Genomic DNA, 5,000 nt, shown 5'->3' with positions numbered 1-5,000 from the left:
ACAGTTGTACTTCCTGCTTCCTGTCATGTGTCTAGTCACATGACAGGCCAACCATCCATTTATTAAAGACACATACACTTAAAATGTTAAGAGTAATAAAATGGCCTAAAAAACATGTAAAACACTTAAAACTCTATAATACATGTAAATGATTGTAATAAATAGAGCGGTAAAACACGTCTTTCTAAAAGCCAGCATATTATATAAATAGTGAAGAAAAGGCAAAAGCTTACAGCACCTGGTATTCCCAGGCGGTCTCCCATCCAAGTACTAACCAGGCCCGACGCTGCTTAGCTTCCGAGATCAGACGAGATCGGGCGCTCTCAGCGCGGTATGGCCATAAGCGAGGGCTGCTCCAAAAAGTGGGCTATTTAAAGATCAGCCTCTGTAAAAGCCAGCATATTATATAAATAGTGAAGAAAAGGCAAAAGCTTACAGCACCTGGTATTCCCAGGCGGTCTCCCATCCAAGTACTAACCAGGCCTGACGCTGCTTAGCTTCTGAGATCAGACGAGATCGGGCGCTCTTTTTTTTTTTTTTTTTTTTTTTTATTAAAGAAATTTCATAATACAAATTTTCCAATTTGTGCTTCACATTAGAAGTCTCACGACATAAAATAAATAAACATGAAAAAATACATCACATTATCATCAACAAATCAAAAGGAACACATTAAACATAAGATGAATTTTCAACCAATAGAAACATCAACAATACAATATAGTTGTCCACACAAAGACGAAAGAAAAGAAAAAAAAATTAAAAATAAGATAAAATATAATCTACTCATCTCGTATTTTTTGTTTAAAATCATGCCTTTTATACTTAAGATTTAGAAAGCTCTTTCTCTTCCTGGCAATTTGCACATGAAATTCTCTAAAACATTACAAACTGTTGGTGTAAAAACATCATAAAAAGCTTTCAGCATATTTTCACTTTTAAAATACACATATAATTGTTCTACATATACTTCTATTTTCCTTTTAAAAACAGTCCAAACCTCTAACACCATTTTTTCTTTTTTGGCCACAATTCTTCTTTCCCAAATTGCGCTTTTCATTAACATTATACACAGATTTATAAACTTTTTGTGTTGACCCTTCTTTTCCCAACCAAACATCACTACTCTTTTCCATTCCATTACACTTTCATCCCAACCTTCGCTCACATCTTTAATTAAACATTTACATTTCCTTAGAAAATCCTCCAATTCTTTACAATATAAAAACAAATGTAAAATCCCCTCTTCTTTTTCATGACACACTTTACACATTGGATTTTGTTCCATTCCCACCTTGTTTAAAACAGACTCAGTAAAAACCGCTTTATGCCTTATAAAATATTCCAAACATCCTAACTTTGTTTCAACACACCTCCCCCTCATGTTTCTCCATATACATTCTTCTTTTAGATCCTTGAATTTTTCCACCCAGTACTTATTTACAATCGGCTCTTTAAAAACACCATCTCTAAAAACACAATAAAACATTTTTACAGTACATTCTTTAAAATCATACATTTTTCCCCCCAGTTTCACAAAAATATTTCCCTCTGTTTGCTCTCCTTCCATACTCTCTATTCTTTTAATCCACTCTTTGGGTATTGCATTTTTAATAATTTCATATTTATTTGTTATTTCTTGTTTACTGTATTCTTCTTTTGCTTCCTCCATCGCATCCACAATATATTGTATCGGTAAAAAACCCTCTTTAAATTCATACAAAACATCTCTCACTCTTGTTATCCCCACATCCATCCATTTTTTTAAAAATATTGCTTTCTCTTGTTTTAAAATGTTGTTATTTAAGAACAGAGGTTGATTTAAAATGTTTTCTCTTCCATGCGGATTGTACTCGATTTTCGTTAAAAAATTCCCCCAGGCACTAAAAATTTCTCTATAAAATTCGGGTAATCCTTCCGTCATCCAAATTTTTGTTTTCATCCATAATATTCCGTCCCCCATGTTAAAATCCCCACATTTGTTTAAAAAGTATTTCATTGTTTTTTTCCACTCAGTTTTGTTATCTTGTTGCAGGTATTTCTTAACAATTTTTACTCTCAACGCATTTTTTCGCTGTTCCACATCCATTAAACCTAAGCCCCCCTTCTCTATCGCCCCTAAAATCGTATTATGTGCAATCCTTGCTGGTTTCCCCTCCCATAAAAAGTCAAGAAAACATTTCTTCAACCTCCGTTCTGTCCATAAAGGTATTTCAGAAACATATAAAACATACCAACGTTTAGAAACCATTAAAACATTCAATATTAAAACCTTCCCCTTCAAGTTTAAAGTTCTCAATTTCCAAAAATTTAATCTTCTCTCTATATCTGTTACTAGTTGCTCCCACATTTCATCTCTTACTTTCCTCTCATTCTTTCCTATTACAACTCCTAAAATCCTCATTTCTTCCACTTCCTTAAAATTAAAACAATCCATTAAAACCATAGCTTTACCAAATCTCATATATACCGTTTTCTCCTCATTTACTTTACTTCCAGACCCACTACAATATTCTTTTACCAACTTCATAACTTCTTTAACACTCTCTTTTCCCTTTACAATTATTGTTGTGTCATCAGCATATTGAAAAACTTTCCCCTCAGCCTTATTTCCCTCAATTTCTATCCCTATTATTCTTTCATTCTGTTTTATAGCCAGTCCCAAGGGTTCAGAAACAAGTGAGTACAATAATGCTGAGAGTGGACAACCCTGTCTTATTGACCTTGTTATTTTAAAACACTCTGTTAAAAACCCATTACATTTTATCTTTGTTAGTGCACCCTTATATAAAATCTCAATCGATTTAATAAAATTTTCCCCGAACCCAAAACTCCTTAAAACCTCAAATAAATACCCGTGCTCAACCCTATCAAAAGCTTTTTCAAAATCCAAACTAATTATATATCCTTCTTCATTTTTTTCTTTCATGTACCATATCGTGTCCCTTATACTCATTGTTATGTCGGCTATATCTCTTCCTTTGACTCCATATGCTTGGTTTGTTTTAATTATACTTGGCATTACTTCCTTTAATCTGTTTGCTAAAACCTTCGCTAAAATCTTAAGATCTGTATTCAACATCGTGATTGGTCTGTAGTTTTTTAGATCTACTTTTTCTCCTTTCCTTTTATATATCAATTTCATTAACCCCATCCTTGTTCTTTCATTAATCTCTTCCTTTTCAAAAATTTCTTTAAAAACCTCATTTAAAATCTTTGTTAAAACTTCTTTAAAACAAACATAAAATTCAGTTCCCAAACCATCTATTCCTGGACTTTTCTTTTTATTCAGTTGATTTATTGCTCTTTCAATCTCGTCTTCCCTGATTTCTTGGTCACATTCTTTTTTATGTTCCTCACTTACTTTTGCTTTTATCTGATTCAACAGTTCCTTTTTTTCCTCCTCTTCCACCCCCCTTGCACTAAACAGATCCTCATAAAAATTCTTTATTTCTTTTAAAATCTTTTCATTCCCTTCTACAATTTCCCCATTTTCCCCTCTTATTTCTTTTATCGTTTTAGCTTTCCCTCTCTTTTTTTCCAGATCAAAAAAGAACTTTGTACATTTTTCTCCCTCCACCACATATTTTGCTTTGCTTCTTAACCTCGCCCCCTCATATTCCTTTTCTTCTATTTCTTTCAGTTTCCCCTCCATTTCCTTTATCTTTTGTATGTCTTGAAATTCTTTATTCAGTTCCATTTCCAAACTTTCCTTTATTCCTCTTTCTTTGGATCTTTTGCATTTCTGAATAACACTACAATACCTGATTGAGAATTTTTTGATTAAAAACTTTACACTCTCCCACCATATTCTCTTATCCTCTTCATACATTCCATTTTCCTTTTCTTTTTCTATAATTTCTTTCACTTTTAAAACATAATCTTCATTTAAAATCTGTGTATTTAAAATCCATACTCCCGGACCTCTTTGCATTTGACTCCAGTCCAACTTAAAAGATAAAATCTTATGATCGCTAAAACTTGTTTCTTTGTACTTAATATTTTCTATAAAATTCTCCACATTTCTTGTACATAAAACATAATCAATTCTAGTTTGGCATACAAACTGCCCTACTATTTGTCTTCTCGAAAATTCTTTTTTCTTTTCATTTCTTTCTCTCCACACATCTATCATATTATTTTCATCCATTAATGCTTTTAATTCTTTTCTTCCTGTATCTGTTTTAAAAACCATTCCTTCAGCCATATCCTGTTTACTAAAAACTGTGTTAAAATCCCCCATCATAATTATTTCTTTATACTTCTTTACAATGTTTCTTAAAACATTAAAAAACTCTTTCTTTTCCTTATCTTCCACTGGTGCATGTACATTTACTAAAATCAAATCTCTTCCTTCATATTTTGTCTCAACTACCAAACATTTCCCCATCTTGTCCTTATACACACTTTTACTCACTTTAAAAACATCGTCCTTCATTAAAAAAGCCACACCTCTCCCAGCCCGCCCATCTCCATTATTATAAAAAATACCTCCATCCCATCTCTTTTTATAATCATTCATCACATTTTCTCTCCAGTTTGTTTCTTGTAATGCAACAATGTCTTCCCTTTTACATTTTTCTTTTACTTTTTCAAACTTCCTCATGTCCATCAGACCCCTTGCATTAAAAGCAACACAACTTAAAACCATTAAAAGTAAATAAAAAAAATACATAAAAATCATTATTCATCATTTTCTCCCTCCAGGACCCTTAGCACATCAAATCTGTTAGTCTCTGTCATAATCTTTTTTCTTGCACTTTCCAAATTTGGTTTTACCTTCAGTGCTCTCCTTCTTATTTGTCCTTTCCCTCCTCTGTCTTTGTCCATTTTGTCCATCTTTATTCCCTCTTCATTGTCCGTTTCTTTAACTTGATCCAACCTTCCTTGTCCATCTCTCTCCACATCACCCAGAAAAGTATTAAAACTGTCCGACATCTCCATCTCTGTCCATTGAGTGTCCTGCTCCACTGTTTGTTCGGTATTATTAATGTTGTCTT

At 32.8% G+C, this 5,000-nt stretch overlaps 1 non-coding gene across 1 annotated transcript; it reads right to left on the bottom strand.

Moving 5' to 3' along the window:
* Positions 1 to 226: 226 nt before the first annotated feature.
* LOC141310061 (5S ribosomal RNA) lies at positions 227 to 345 on the bottom strand. The gene has a single exon (XR_012347607.1). It is a non-coding gene; the product is annotated as a 5S ribosomal RNA (ribosomal RNA).
* Positions 346 to 5,000: the final 4,655 nt, after the last annotated feature.

Source organism: Garra rufa, unplaced genomic scaffold, assembly GCF_049309525.1.
Source record: "Garra rufa unplaced genomic scaffold, GarRuf1.0 hap1_unplaced_003, whole genome shotgun sequence".
NCBI lineage: Eukaryota > Metazoa > Chordata > Actinopteri > Cypriniformes > Cyprinidae > Garra > Garra rufa.
Note: the sequence above shows the minus strand (reverse complement) of the source record. Positions and strands in the feature narration are given on the sequence as shown.